At 35.7% G+C, this 16,766-nt stretch overlaps 1 protein-coding gene across 4 annotated transcripts in view; it reads left to right on the plus strand.

Annotated features, from left to right (window-relative positions):
• MACROD2 (MACRO domain containing 2) overlaps positions 1 to 16,766 on the plus strand; it is a 2,143,045-nt gene that overhangs the window by 520,968 nt on the left and 1,605,311 nt on the right. The gene's annotated exons all lie outside the window — the stretch shown is intronic.

The following is a 16,766-nucleotide window of genomic DNA, read 5'->3' on the forward strand; positions in this document are numbered from 1 at the left end:
ATTTACATCTTTTTATGTTGCCTATACTATAATTAAGTAATTAATTAATATAATTATTTTAAATAGTTTCTTTTAGTTTTCATATTAAAGATATAAGTGGTTTACACATCATGATTACAGTATTAGAGTAAGTATTAAATTAAGTCTAGTTTGTCTGCAAAGTTACTTTTATCAGTGAGTTTTGTATCTTCAGATAGTTTCATACTTTAGCATCTTTTCACACATTAGCATCCTTTTCTTTCAGTTTGAGGAACTCCCTTTAGCATTTTTTTTTTTTAGAACAGGTCTGGTAGCAATTAATTGTTCATCTTGGAAGGTCTTTATCTCTCCTTCATTTGTGATGGAGAGCTTTGGTGGATACAGTATTTTTGGCAGCTTTTCTAACTCTAGCACTATGAATATATCATCCCACTCCCTTGTGGCCTATAAGGTTCTCCTGAGAAGGCTGCTGCCAGATGTATTGGAATTCCCTTATATGTTATTTGCTTCTTTTCTCTTACTGCTTTCAGGATCTTCTCTTTGTCTTTGACCTTTCAGAGTCTGATATAACACTACCCCGAGACTTTTCAGAGTCTTGGGGTAGTGTTATTTGGTTTCAATCTGATTGGTGACCTTTAAAAATTTCCTGTACCTGAATATTCACTAAAAAGTTTTAAATTTGAGGATCAATTTGAATGAAAACATGAGCCATGCCTCTATACAAATGAATATTTAGAAAATATTTTAAAAGTCATGAGATTAACAACTTTAGAAGAGGTAAGTTGAACCAACTGCTGAATATATCTGTCTAATGTATTCTTTTGGAGTTTATTGACTCACTTTAAAAATTAACAATTAGAAATATTATCTTTATAAAAACTAATAGCAATGGTAAGTTTATTAGAATTAAACTGCAGAATTGAAAAGAAACATACCACTGTTTTACATTTTTTAAACAATAAATATAGAACATTTCCTGAATATTATGCAACTGCATGCTACATAGTCTTGCTTACTGAGCTACTAGTCACTTGTAGCTTAGAAATGAATAATTGAGTAACCTTCATTTATTACCTCTTTTTTGTCTTGAGACAAAGTCCCCCTCTGTCACCCAAGCTGGAGTGCAGTGGCGTAATCTCACCTCATTGCAACTTCTGCTTCCCAGGTTCAAGCGATTCTCATGCCTCAGCCTCCCTAGTAGCTGGGATCACAGGTATGCACCACCACGCCCAGCTAACTTTTTGTATTTTTAGTGGAGAAAGGGTTTGACTGTGTTGGCCAGGCTGGTCTCGAACTCCTGGCCTCAAGTGATCTGCCTGCCTCAGTCTCCCGAAGTGTTGGGATTACAGGCATGAGCCACCATGCCTGGCATATTATCTTTCTTTCTATAATTTGACTCACAATCAATTGGTACTGATTCTGCCACTAACCTGATGGGCAGAAACAGTGAGCAAAATCTGACTTAATATTTTAATGACGAACAAAAATAGAGTGGATTAACTAAACAGAGAGGAATAAACAAGGTAATTTGGCCTAATCCTTTCATCCTTCTATTAAGAAATGTTTCTTTGTACTAAAACACATATTCAACTTTATTATTATCCATACCTGTATCATTTTTCCAGAATCACAGTAAAAGGCCAACATGTTTTATAGCTCAGGCTGGTGGCATAATTGAGACTGTCAGTCTCTCAGGTACCACAGAGGAAGTAGAGAGTATTGACTACTAGGCAATGAGAGTTAACATCAGAATAATCTTTCTGCAGTGGTATCTTGTGTCCAGAGAATTGAGAGGCGGGAAGAGGACTGGACAAAGTTTGGCTACTGGAAAGGCCTGGCAAGTAGCATTAGTTAAGCATAGTAGGGGTTCAAATGCACAAGCGAAGAGGGTACTATCATGAGATGAAGAAAACAGGAAGCTTCAAGATTCCAGGGAGTTCACTCAAAACATACAAAAGTTGGGATGAATTAAAGTGGCTTGTGATGACTCTGGGCACTTGGAGCAATGCGAACACCAAGTGTTCACTAAGAAAATCGGTTGTCTGTGGCATGATTTCAGCAAGTTCTCAAGGCTAGCACAATACTGTTCATTGAGTAAGAAGTAAACTGTTACTACATTTTGAAATTTTAAAGTTGTAGCACAAGATTTTACATAGGAAACATCAGGCTCTTGATATTTACATTATTCAGATCTGTAAGAATAGTTCTGTGTCCAAGAATTTGCTTCCTTGCTTCCTCTCCACAAATTTGTATAGGTCTAGTTCTTTCTAGGTATTTTTTTTTAAGAAAAAAATTGTTTTCAGAATGCTTTCTATACTGGTTCATTTAAAAAGTATTCAAAAAGTACACTCTTTATACTTGCTCTAACAATGACTCCATACACTGGCATCATTATCATCAATATTATATATATTAATTTTAATTTTACTCATTGGAGGTTTGAAGTCTAATTTAAAAATTAAAATATTAGAATTTTAATTTAAAGCAACATTTGTAAATGAAGGTTCAAACTAGCCGAATGCTATAAGATGTTGAGGGAAACTTTTCTTATTGCACTGGAATTGAAAACTAAAACTAAGGGTAAAGAGGCATCAGATGCCCCATATTCTAAAGGGAGCTTCCAGTGGTCAAAGACTCACTCCATTTAGTTTAAATGCCTCCCGATTAGGCCTTGCTTTTTCCTGCAATTACCCACTCCTATGATTATGGTTGAAGGATAGGTACCCTAGAAAGCAGACTCTGAGATAAAGGTAAAGATTAGCGTGCAGGATATTACTCAGGGAGCATTTTTAGGATAAAAACCTGTGAAAGAATGGAAAAGGAAGCAAAACTGAGTAGTGGGAGAAGCTGACCTATGTTGTAGTCTCAACGAAGGCATCAGGTGAACCTTTAGGAAGCTGAGATGGCCCTTCAGAGTTGTCTTGAGTTGCAGCAAGGCCTGGGCCTTCATATCCCCATAAGTATCAGCACTGGGCAGAGGGCCATGACTCATATCCCCAAGATATTGGATATGAGCCACCCAGGGAAGGGGCATGATCTAGAGTGAGGCAGCTGTTTTCTGCTGAGGTAATTGTTGAAGGGGCTGCCAGCTAAGGACTATCTGTTGTCATTTGAATTGGTGTTCCTTTATAGGAAATGTTCTGTTTCTCTATGGCTGCTTTCAAGCTTTTTTTCTTTGTGTTTAGTTTTCAGAAGTTTAATAATAGCATGTGTTTTTAAAAAATTTATCTTATTTTGCTTCTCTTATTTGGGGTTCACTTCATGAATCTGTCGGTCATCTCTTTCACAAAATTGGTGACATCGTCAGCTATTATGTCTTTCAATACTCCTTCAGGCCCTACTCTCTTTCTCCTCAACTTCTGGGATCTTTTGGTTTTGTCCCATGGGTTTCTGAGGCTCTGTTCATTCTAGGAGACTCTGGGTCATATTCAAATCCCTTATTTTAGTAGGTAGTAACTCTATTAGGTTTAGATCATAGATCCTAGCCTACATTAGTGGGCAGTAGTTCTAAGGACAACTTAATTTTCCAAGATTTTTTGGTCTTATTTTGGTGGGCCTTGTGTATCTGGTGCTGGCGAGGCTCCCAGGGGTCTATACTGTGATGCCTGAGGGGACAGAACACATTTTTCTAGGCTAGGCTTCTTTATGTTTCTAGGTGGGGAAAAGAAAGTCTCTGGTCTGACTGGATGAAGAGTGCTTCTAGGCCCAGCTACTTACTGTGGTGGAGATTCCCCTCCACCTCTCCCTCACCAGCGTCTCCCACCTACAGATATCTTGGTGAAGGAGGGGATTCTCAGGCCTGGTGGAAAAGAAATGACTTCTGAGGCCAGAAGCTTGTTGAGACAGGATGCCTCCTGTCTGTGGGAGATGGAAAGCTCTTCCTGGGCTGGGTCCTTGTGGTAAGATCCCCAATGCCAGTGCTCCCCAGCCATCAATGGCCCTTGGTGTGGGAGAGGAAAATCAGGCCCGTAGATCCTCCTGGCAGGTGCTTATTGAGGCCTGATCCCCCCGTGCTGGTGCTGTCCTGTGTCTTCTGGTAGGAGAGGGGAGTCTCAGGCCTTGTTGAGAAGGAGAATATTTTTCCTGCTGGTTCGTCAGCTTATCTTCAGTGGGGCTCCTGTTCAATCCCAGGGAGAGCTGAGCCTACCTGGGCTGCTTTCTGTTGCTACATTGGATGTCAGGGAATGCTGGCGCCTGGGTCACCTTCTTCCTTTTGGTGGGATGTTGTATGGTGCCCTGCAACTATGCTGTTCCTCCACTCCTGGATTCTCTAATCAGTTTACCCTCCTTCTTGCACCTTTAAGAGTTCTCCTTTGGTTGCCTCTCACATTATCTCCAGGGTTTACAGTTGTATTTAGCAGGAGTGGGTGGGAGGAGGAACCAGAAAAAACAAATTATGCTATCTTCACCAGACTTCAGCTTCATCTGAGAGGGCAAAATTTTGCAAAATAGAATACTGTAATCTCTCATCAACTAGTAAAAAAATTTTACAAAAAATCTCCAACATCATGATTCTGATGTTTAAATATTAGATTTTTGTATAATAAAAATAACAATGTATGCTTTATAGATTTATTTACTATAGTTATATCTTTTTTTTTTTTTTTAAGAGACAAGATATTGCTTTATCACCCAGGATGGAGTTCAGTGATGCAATCATAGCTCACTATAACCTCAAACTCCTGGGCTCAAGCAATATTCTTGTCTCAGCCTCCTGAGTAGCTAGGACTAATAAGTGCATGCCACCATGCCCAGCAATTTATTTATTTATTTATTGTAGAGACAGAGCCTGTCTATGTTGCACAGCTTGAAACTCCTGGGCTCAAGCAATCCTCCTGCCTCAGCCTCCAAAAGTGCTGGGATTATGCCACCACACCTGGCCTATAGTTACATAATTTAATGTGACTATTTTACTTACCTGTTTATTTCCAGCAATTGTTCTAGAACAGCCACAAATAGTGACTACTTAAAAAATGGTTGTTAAATAATTAAATTATAATTTGTATTCTTTATAATTGGCATAGAGGTTTCGGTAACTTGCCCAAAATTATATAACTATTGATGAAACTAAAGATTAATATTACGTACTTTTTTTGGGTAGACACCACATCTGTTGCATGTGGAATACCATATGCAAATTGTTTTGTTACCTGTTGCTGCATCTATTTCATTTCTGGTCTTTAGAAGTCTTAGAGTGACGTTAGAATTACAACTAGTGTTAGTAAGTATTATTTAGTTATCCTGAGAGATTTGTTAAATGATAATAATTTTTAAAAGCCTCTGTAGTCAGTAATCAGCTTCTCACCAATGATAATACTTCTGTTTGAGATTAATATCAGTGCTTTTCTATGCAACAGACTAAAACTAATCTCTATTACAGAATCCACAGCTGGCCTGATGGAACTGTAATAACAAAAGTAATTGGTATTTTTTGATGTCCACAGGATGCAAATTATAATTTGTCTCCTGTGTACAGAAAAAAAGTGTGTCTTGTATGGTAAATAATTAAACTTGATATTGATAAAGTTATATTTTTCCATGTCTTAAAGGAGATGACTATTTTATACTTACAACTGATGTAAATATAACAATGTATTTATTTCATCCTTGAACAATGTAACTAACATTTTACTATGTATTAATAGAAGCCAACTACAATTTGAAACTAAATTATTAGACTTATTTAAGAAAGAAAAATTATGGTTTTTCATTTGCTATTTCAGGTTATGATAAAGATTCTGTATTTGATTGTCCTAAATTCAAGGATGAGGAGTGCTAAATGATAGAAAACTTATGACGAATGAAAACATACATTTTACTTTCATTTTGTGTATTTTACTGTAAGCATATAAAATCTTAGGTTAGCCAGTTTGCATTTATTTGGTGAGAGCCAAACTTTAATATACTATTTATTATTGTTTTCAAAAATCTAAATTTAGCTCAAGTCTTTAAGCATTGATAATTAAGAAATATATGCCCTGTTTAATAGCAATGTATGTTTAATTGTTCATATTACCTAAAGTCATACTGAGAATTTTTGTCTTTTTAAATGTCAAAATTTGGCTATTGTTATCAGGATATTAAATGTAATATTCAAAGGAGTATTCTCCTTTAGATAATTACAGATTTTGTGAGATCAAAATTGCTGATTATAATAATGTTAGTAAATAATATGGGAAAGGCATAGAAAGTATTTAAATTTTTACAATTTTAAGTTGTATGATGTATGTAAATGCTATTTTTTTGGTAACTTTGGTTAAAAAACCAGTAATACTGCCTTTAATGTTGGTGTTAACTGAATACATTGCTTTTTGTGGGCATTGAATATCCATCTATTTTGAAATAATTTGGGAGAGATAAAATAATTCCTTAAGATATAGTCTGGCATACTGAAAAGAACATTGTTTGGTGTTGGGTGAAAGGACTCAAGCATTGGATTGAATAGTTACTTACCAGCCCATGACCTTGGGCAAGTAACTTAGCCTCACTTTCCTCATTTGTTATAGGAAAAGTAAAATTCCCAATTTGAAAGATTATTTGGAGGATTAAGATATCATAAAGATCAACTCTTAAACATTGTCTGTTAAATAATAGATGCTTAGAAAATTGTCTTCAGGATCTATTTGTATATTCCAATATTTGGTTGTTATTTTGGGCATATTTTCTACCTTGATAAGCTTACTAAAGTGTGTGTCAGCTTGTCCACTGGCTTGGTGATTCAGAGCATAACTTTCTAATGGAAATGAATCATACAAGAGCTCATTTTGTGATTTTTATAAGCTGGCCACCTCATGAGTTAGATTTGTGCAAGAAGTTAGTTCAAACTTCTTGATGATCCAAGCATTGCATTAGGGTGAATGCAGAGCTAGGTTAGCTTCTGCATGAACCAGCATACTTTAGATGTGTAACAAGACTTTAACAAACTGGAAGAAGAATATTGCTTTAAAATGATGTGTCTAGATTGGAAAAAGAAGAAATGGAAACATATGTTCCATTGAATTTTCATTAATTTATTGTAAGTAGAATTGGCACCACTAGAGAAAGTCTTCATATGCTACAGTAGTTTAAAAAAGAGAAATACAGAAACAGGGATTATATAATTCCTACTTTATTCCTTACTCTGACGTTTTTTTGAGGGTTGGAGGGCATGAAACTTGGCTTCTCTTGTGGGAGGTGCTTAAGAGTGTGAAATTTCTAGTAACATTACATGGCTTCAAATACTGGTGCCAACCTTTGATCTTGGATATGTTACTTAACCTGTCTGTGTCTCAATTTTTTTAACATATGAAGTGGAAATAGAAAATGGTACCTACTTCATTAGCTTCTTTGGGGGACTGAATTAGCTAGTAATATGCCTGGCATCTAACAAAAATGATAAATGTAAGCTGTTTTATTTTTTAGTTGGGATTCAGGGTGTAAATGTAAATTTGAGTAATTATCTGGTGATTACTTTTAGCCGTTGCATTCCATTTCTCTTTAGCCTTCCATTACACTTGTACAAAAGCAGTGGGTGCCTAGTACAATGTTTGACGTACATGAAGTGTCTCAATGGTTGGTTTTAGATGAATGGAAGCAGACAGCTTAGAATTATCATGGGAACATGATATTTAGCCTTGAAATTCTTACTGAGCTGAAGTATTCCTACATATCTTTGTGGGGTTTTTGATACATTTTCCATATCTTTCTGGTAAGTTAATATCCTGTCAAGTTTTTTTTTTTTTTTTTTAAATACGAAGTTTTGCTCCTGTCACCCAGGCTGGAGTGCAATGGGGCGATCTCAGCTCACCGCAACCTCCACCTCCCAGGTTCAAGCGATTCTCTTGCCTCAGGCTCCCTAGTAGCTGGGATTACAGGCATATGCCACCACGCCTGGCTTATTTTGTATTTTTAGTAGAGATGGGGCTTTTCCATGTTGGTCAGGCTGGTCTCGAACTCCCGACCTCAGGTGATCCACTTGCCTTGGCTTCCCAAAGTGCTGGGATTACAGGCATGAGCCACCATGCCTGGCCTATCTTCTGAAGTTTTTAAACCTTAAGCTTCTAAAGTATACTTTAAATTTTCAAGAAATTTAATTGGAAAGTAGTGGAAAATTTCTTACTGTAATATTTTCTAGCCAAGTTTTTCATTTGCATTTAAGTTCAAGACCTGTCATGCTTTGTATCTAATAAACATGAAAAGAAAGTGGTTAAAGAGACTTACCATTAGTTGAGACAGTTTTACTATTTTTACATTAAAAGAAGACTAGTAAAAAATTTATATATTTGAAATCTGTCAGAAATTGAAACTAAATATCCTTTCAAGTATAGATGAAAATGTTTCATTGATGTAGTTTATATTTACATCAGAAGCACCCCATTGAACTGAAATCTCATTTAACATACTAAAACATTTGATTCAGATTAATTATTTGCAAACATAAAATAATACTGATGATTTAGGTGTTCTCCAAGCTATACTTAGGCATGTTACATTTCAGCTAATTTTGACTTATTTTAATAAACATATTTTAATATACATTTTAAAATAATGTTATTAAACTCTTAAATTTAAAAAGTACGTATGTCCTTTTACCCGTAATACTTTGGAGAACTTTTTTTTTATTTTGAATTTTTGTGGGTACATAGTAGGTGTGTGTGTGTATGTGTGTGTATATATATGAACTATGTTATTTGATACAGGCATGCAATGTGTAATAATCCCATCAGGGCAAATGGGGTATCCATTGCCTCAAACATTTAGCCTTTGTGTTACAAGCAATCTAATTATACTTTTAGTTATTTTTATATGTACAACGAAATTATTATTTACTATAGTCACCCTGTTGTGCTATCAAATACTAGCTCTTACTCATTCTTTCTAACTATTGTTTTTACCCATTAACTATCCCCACTTCCTCTCTATCCCTTGAATACCCTTTCCAGCCTCTGATAACCACCCTTCTTTTCTCCATCTCCATGAGTTCAATTATTTTAATTTTTAGCTCCCACAAGTAAGTGAGAACATGCAAAATTTGTCTTTCTGTGCCTGCCTTATTTCACTTAACATCATGATCTCCCGTTCCATCCTTGTTGCAAATAACAGATTCTCATTCCTTATTCTGATGGAATAGTACTTCATGGTGTAGCTGTACCATATTTTCTTTATCCATTCATCTGTTGATGGACGCTTAGGTTGCTTCCAAATCTTGGCTATTGTGAATAGTGCTGCTACAAACACGAGAGTGCAGAAATCTCTTTGAAATACTGATTTCCTTTCTCTTGGGTATACCTCGGAGTGTGATTGCTTTCTTTTAGGTATAACATAGGAGTGGGATTGCTGGATCATATGGTACCTCTGTTTTTAGTTTTTTGTGAAATCTCTAAACTGTTTTCCCTAGTGGTTGTACAATTTACATTCCCACCAACAGTATACAAGGAGCCCCTTTTTAGAGAACTTATTTTATAGAAACTCCAGTATATGTATGCACACACACATATGCAGACACACACACACACGAACACACAGATTTTTACTAGAACATTATCTCTAACAGCAAAACTGGAAAGTAAGTGCCCATCAGTAATAGGAGTAGTGTTACTCAAACTCTGGAATCTCATAGTGTGTTACATATTATTTCATTAGTTAGAGCCATGATATATTTATTAATAAACGAGAAATTTATGTTGCATGGCAATTTTATTTTTGTCATAACCTCAGAAGCCTTAACTATTTGCATATATTTACAAGAACATGGAGAAAAGTGTGGAAGGGAATGGTAGACAAGAGGAGTTGAGTTTGTTTAATATACTTGATTCTTTAACATGTTCAAATGAGTATGTATTATTTTATATTTTATATGTTTTAAATATAATTTGTTATACTTATGTGTTTTATGTTTTTTAATTAACAAAGTAAACAGTCTGCTATATTGATCATTCTTCAAATGGAAACATAGAACAGGGGCCATCCTTATAACCATCTGCACTAAGAGAGTTAGCCTCTGAAGGAATATGAGATTTAGGCTAGCCACCATCAGTGACCAGTCTGTTTAAAACATATCTGTTCAATCAAGGTCCCAGCAGGAAACAGATGATGCAGTCAAATTACAATAATTCAAGAGCTGGAGCCAGGTGTGGGGTAGGAGAACCTCGAGGAGATTTTCATGGACCAGGGACCACCAACAGCACAGCTGTTGCCACCCAAGGCACAAAGAGACAAGGAGAGGGGGAGGATATCAGAACCCAGAAAGAGAAAAAGTCGTGTTGTAAAGAACCTTGATTAGAACGGTGACCTTCTTTAAAGGGACATAGTCCATTCACAATAAGCTTACAGGAAGTGAACCAGGGAAGAGAATGTTAAATCTCTCCTGTCATCTGCCAGGGCTCCCCACCTGACTGAACCCAACTAGAGAGACAGATGTTAAGAGAGGGCCTTTTGATGTCAAGTACCTAGATCAGCGGCCTTGGGCAGAGAAGGGGGGCAAGTACAGAGAATGGGTTTTGAGGAGTAAACAGGAGCTATCTGGCATAAAATGCCAATTTTTTTTTTTTTTTTTTGAGACAGAGTTTCATTCTTGTTGCCCAGGCTGGAGTGCAGTGGCATGATCTCGGCTCACTGCAACCTCCACCTCCTGAGTTCAAACAATCTTGTGCCTCAGCCTCCCGAGTAGCTGGGATTACAGGTGTGCACCACCACACAAGGCTAATTTTTGTATTTTTAGTAGAGATGGGGTTTCACCATGTTGGCCAGGCTGGTCTCAAACTCCTGGCCTCAGGTGATCTGCCCGCCTTGGCCTCCCAAAGTGCTGGGATTACAGGTGTGAGACACTGTATCCAGCCCCAATATTCTTTTTGAACTAAATAATCAAAATAACCCAGAAAAGAAAAACAAAGATAATATGCAAAATATTCACATCCATTTACTTTACCGGCTTACAGAATTATTGTTTAATTGACCTAAGCCCAAACACAAAATTAAAAAAGAAAATCTGAAGATGGCATTGTTTCTCACCCTCTTCTGTACATAAGTCCCAAGTTCTTTCTTAAACTCCCTTGAGGGCATAGCAGTGAACATCTCAGATTGGGGACAGAAAACTATTCCCAAAGATGAACATGGCCCCAGACCCACAAATTGCCAGACTTTGGACTTGGTCTGAAACAGTAGAGGTTTTCTGTTAAGTCCTAGCTTGGTTGCAAGGAATGACACTGTAAATCAGGTCATGGAATGGGAAGCTGACATTTACTGACCCTTTGCATGTGCCAGGCTCCATGATATGCATTCATGTAAGTTAGCACTTTTACTCCTCTCAGCAAACCTGTACTGTGACCAATATGGTCACATAAATGTATGCCATGGAGCCAGGCACATGTCAGGTTTGCTGAGAGGATTAAAAGTGATTACTCTTTAAGAAACAGAAACTCAAGAAAAAAAAAAAAAAAAAAAAAAAGAAAAGAAAAAAAAAAAGACACAGAAACTCCAAGAGTTTAATTTGGAGTTTAAGGAACTTTCTGAAGGTCAATGATAGAGTCTGGAGCTAGATCTGCTTGGCTACATCCTGGCACAGCCTCACTTGGCTGCAAAATGGTAGAGAAGTCATTATCCATTATCAGAGGTCTCTCACCTGTCCCAGAAATATGCCTTTCCCCTTCCCTTCTCTCTCATTCTCTTATCTTCCATTCATTCCCTTTGTTATATATTTAACAAGTATTTATTCAGTACCTACTGTGTGCCAAGAATCATGCATTGTACCATTGATACCAACGAATATGGCCTCTGCCTTCATGGATTTTACAGCGTAATAAGAATTCTCAGGGGAATCATCCTATGCATTTCCACTAGCCCCAGGTCCTTTTCATTTGAGGTCATTTGCATCTCAGTCTTCGTATATCTTTATTAAGACTGAGAACTATTTTTTGGCCTGTTTGTTTAAATACAAGTGTAATATAAAAATTGTAATAAACCTTTTTAAAAATCTCACTTTCTATTTCATTATTTTAGAGAATTGAGGATGCTATAATATTATAAGAAATATGAGATACTGGAACTAGGTAAGATAATATTTTTTAAAGGTGCTTTCTGGTTTTATTGAAACAAATCAGCCAGCTCCCCCCAAAGTGTGAATATATGGGTACATGTTGAGGCTTATGTTTTAATCAGGCTAAAAGCGTATCACATTCTCTCAAATAAGCACATCTTTCATTTCTTAAATTGAAAATTGGTTTGTATTTATTTAAAACCTTTCTTGTCAAAGGCAAGTTAAAATTACTGTTCAAGTGTCTCATATAATTATAACCATAAAACTAATAAACATTTGAACTAAATTTTCCCTATTTAGATATGCTCGTTCACTCTTGGGAAAGCCCCAGATTGCGTTACTCAAGTAATCCCATTTTTGTAACTGAGCCAGTATTATCATTATCAAAATTACAATTGATCTACAATATACTGTCATAAAGGATGACTGGTGTGTAGCACATTCTGATTTCTCTCATTTTGCATTAGATGCATTGCATAATAGAACTGTAGGAATTGCCTGCTAATGCTTTAGTTCACCCTTTAACAATTAAGTTAGGCAATCTTGGGTAAAGTAACATTCAGTAGACTCCATGCATGTTGTTTTCTATCACCATCTTTGGATGTAATTTTGGGGAGCAGGAGGGCTGCAATACACACAAAGAGACACATACACATATTTATAATTTGTTAAGAGGGCGTTATTATTAAATATCTAAGTTGACAGTATTTTATGGTTGGTTCTTCTGGGTCTGATCCTAGACAAGTGAGTTAACAACATCTTTGATCCTCTTTAGCTTTCTACTTTTGTAAAATAAAGGGGTTGGACCAAATAAGTGGGGCTTTTGTTTGTTTGTTTATTTGTTTAGCTTTTGGCAGTTTTTTTTTTTTTTTTTTTGCCCATGCTATGATATTCATAGAAGTCATTGAGTACCTAATAAGGCAAACCAGGACCAGCTGTAGCTCCTCCCTTGTACTTTAACAACAGTAATTCTGTTTTGTTTTATATGTGAATCATCCCAAGTAAGACTTCCAATTTCTGATGCCTTTTCACCTATTTATTAGTAGTAGGGGTCATTGTATTCTATTTTTGGCTTCATAGTGAGTGACAGCTTGTACAAACAACACAGATACTGGAATAATAAGTCTTCTTCAAATTCTATAGTAGCATGAACTGTAAAGTATTAATCATGTATTTATTGCCTATTTTCTACATGTGAATCAGTTAAGCCTATTCTTCATTTTCTTGCTTCGTCAGCTTCAAAGCAGGAAATTACACCATTGCCCAAAATCTCCAGCATTCTGTTGATTTTGTTTGGGAGGTATAAATCTAGTAAAGCATAGACAGAGGCCTGTTGCCAAATTGATAGCTGTATTTGTCTGCATAGATTGTATTTTCACAGCTGTCAGGTGAGTTGGTTGCTTCCTATATAAAGTGGTTCTAGAATCATGCATGTGCTTGGGATTTTAATTGATCAGATTTTTTAGCACTTCCTACTTAAAGAGCTTCAAACTCTAGGGAATATAATGTATGCCATTCTGAAAGGTGGTATTTCAGCTTTTGTATCTTTGGGGATAACATGTTGTGAATGAAATTGGTGTTTTAAATAGAGCTCCTGGGGAAGTTTTTGCCAACAGTCCTTTTGATATCCCATGTGCTCTATTGTAATAAGAAAGCAGAATAAATAAACTAAACTAGGTGGTCAGGATTCTGTTAGGATGAAAACAAGTATAATTTCCTTTATAATGATGAAAAGCAAACAAAACCCTGCACAAATAGTTTTAATCAATGTTTAAAGACTCGTTTCCCAGACTCTTGTGTGTTTGGCAGATAGTCTTGGGTGGGGTGGAAATGGAGTGGAAAAACAAACAAATGCTGTGGAGATAATAAAAATTACTGGGCAAAAAGAAAAAACGGTATTTGAAATACTTTTTTTTTTTTTTTTTTTTGAGACAGAGTCTTGCTCTGTTGCCCAGGCCGGAGTGCAGTGGCATGATCTTGGTTCACTGCCACCTCTGCCTCCCAGGTTCAAGCGATTCTCCTGCCTCAGCCTCCTGGCTCATGGTTGACATGAGTTACCTCTTCCAGCATTTTTCATTTGTATTTTGAGAAAAACAAATTAAAGTGGTATTGACAACTGCCGTGATCATTTTTCGTTTAGGCTAATTGTCCCAGGAAAGGGATTCTTATATTGTATTCATTTTTTTTGTTTTAATACTTTAATAGTGAATATTTATAGCTATAGGAATTTGATACTTTTAATTAAAAAATTTAAAACTAGGTTCAAATGAAAGAAAAAATTCTCATAAACTTTAAAAATGGAACCATTTGTTTAGGGTATTGGAAATCAATTCTCCATATTTTACACTACGAAATTAGCTTCAGATAACCCTTTTCTCCATTTTGTGTTCATGTTGTTTTCACTTTATAAACAGTAAAACTCCATCTCCTTGCGTGAAGTTATTTTAGGGGGGAAGAAAAAGTGCAATACACAGATTCATTATCTTGTAATGGCTCATTTTAGTTTTGCATTGAATCAATCTTTGAGACAATTACTGTAACTTGATTTTTTCCTTCCCTCCACTGGTAATAAAAGAGATATTTTATTTCAGGGAAATATGAATTAAAATAGTCTCGCTTCATAAGCATGCTCAGAGAAGAGATTTTTAAATCTTGTTTTAAAAATAGTGGCATCATGTTCGTGAACTTCAAGTTTTCTTTGTTCCTTTTCTTCTTTTCCTTTCTCTGTGAAACAGTAGGATTAATAGGAAGCATGTCCAAAATTCCCTCTCGGAAGAAATTTAGATAGGGACATAAATATATTTTATGCATTCCTACTAAGCATTTCCAAATAAGCTTTTAGAGTTTCTTAAGTAATCTTTGATTTTATAGGAAGAAAAAGGGTCAAAGTTTGCTTTCTTCACACACTTCAGTAAACAAATCCCTCTTGTATTAATGAAGAAATTGACTAAACCTACCAATTATCTCACTATTATAAAACATGTCTTGAAAATTTATTAGATGCAGGCCAAACCATTAATCTCAGACCTTGGCTTGGAGAAGCTTCCATCTAATTGGGATATATCTCAATTTATTGGAGATAATGAAGTAGAAACTAAATTATTATTAATTTTAGACACACAAAAGTCGTTTCACTTCTGTAAAATGGAAGAAGTAACATGAATCTACCTGACCAATGAATGTTGGATAACCAGTTATTGGAGTGCTTTGTGGAGGCAAAGTAATACTACAAATAACAATAAAGTTTCAACTTTACTTGTGTATTTTTATGTCACTTTTGCTGAAGAAAAGTGCCTTGACATTTTTGCTAATAAAGTTAACTTTTTTGTTATTTTTTAGAGAATAGAAATAGATAAAATAGACAAATTTGATGGATTCATTGGAAAAATCTTTATTGGATTTATAGTTATCAGAACTTTTTTGAATATGATTATGCAGCCTAAATTAAGATTCTATTACATGGATAGTAATACACATGGAATTACCTTAAAAATGATTGTGTACTATGTAGAGTGTCAAAATTTTGTAAAATAGTTCTACAGTGAAGTTAAAATGTTACTGGATATGCTTATGTAAAATACATGAAGACACATTGGACATAAACTAACTTGATGATTGGCCAGAACTGGAATTCCAATTCCTACACCTACCCATCCATCCACATCTATTGGACAAGTGCCTAGTTAAACAGATGGGCCTTGGGCTGTGCTCTCAAAACAGGCAACCTCCACTTTTATTGAGCAAAACATTGGATGAAAATAGACTATATTGTCTTACTGTGCTACTGAGCATGGTAATTTAAGTGAAGAGCTCCTATTTATTATTGTTGTTGGTTGTTAAAAATACCTTTTTCCTTATGAATGAATATGTGAAAATTGGAGGACAACAGATGGAGTCCCAGGGAACTGGAAAACCTATAGATAGGGAGGTAATTCTCAGTCAAATATGAAAATAAAAAATCAGCAGGAGTGTGAAATTTCATGTGGTTTTATAAATGCATGTAGCTAAGATTTTAGAAAATGTTTGGTTGATCATGAAATTTCTCTTTTCCACTAACGGATATGAAACCAAGTAGAATTCTTGATGTCTGTCCTCATGCCTCTTCAATAAGTTACCACTTCAAAAGCTACAAAGCTGGATTGAGGGCAGGACCTTAAATTCTGGCTACTGTCTGTGTAAATATCACACACTTACATGTGGTAAAGTCAGAGGGACTTGCAGACCTGAGTGATAGGGTGGCAGATGACTTTATGACATCAGAAGTGAGTTTTGTTTATGGTTGATTAATGACATTGCTACTTGGGACATGTTTGTGACAAAAGTACTGAGGGTAATTAGCAAGAGCAACAATTAGACAGTCCTATACTTGGAAGATTATATGAGACTAAATTTGACACTCTTAATATTGACATATTGAAAATAGCGTTTGGTCTCCATGCATTTTCATGATATTCTCTTCAGTGTAACAATAATCAGTAAGCTATCACATATCTAACCTCATAGAACTGTGAATATGGGCATTTGTTCTTCAAATGATCCATTATTTATTGATTGAATCATTAACAATGATATTTGCATCTCTTAAATTATGAAATGGGTGGTCTGTGGGCAGCATGCTAAAATTCAAGTATAAGACTTTCTACTCCTTTTTCATAATTTTTGTTTAAGTCTTTTGGTAACTCAGTTTTCACAAAGAAGGGGAGTTTGCTTGCTACCTACTTTCCTTGTATTACTGCTGGGCTGTTTTTTGGTGGCAAGAAATAATTCCTGTGAT

The sequence above is a fragment of the Theropithecus gelada genome, chromosome 10, assembly GCF_003255815.1.
Source record: "Theropithecus gelada isolate Dixy chromosome 10, Tgel_1.0, whole genome shotgun sequence".
Taxonomy (NCBI): domain Eukaryota; kingdom Metazoa; phylum Chordata; class Mammalia; order Primates; family Cercopithecidae; genus Theropithecus; species Theropithecus gelada.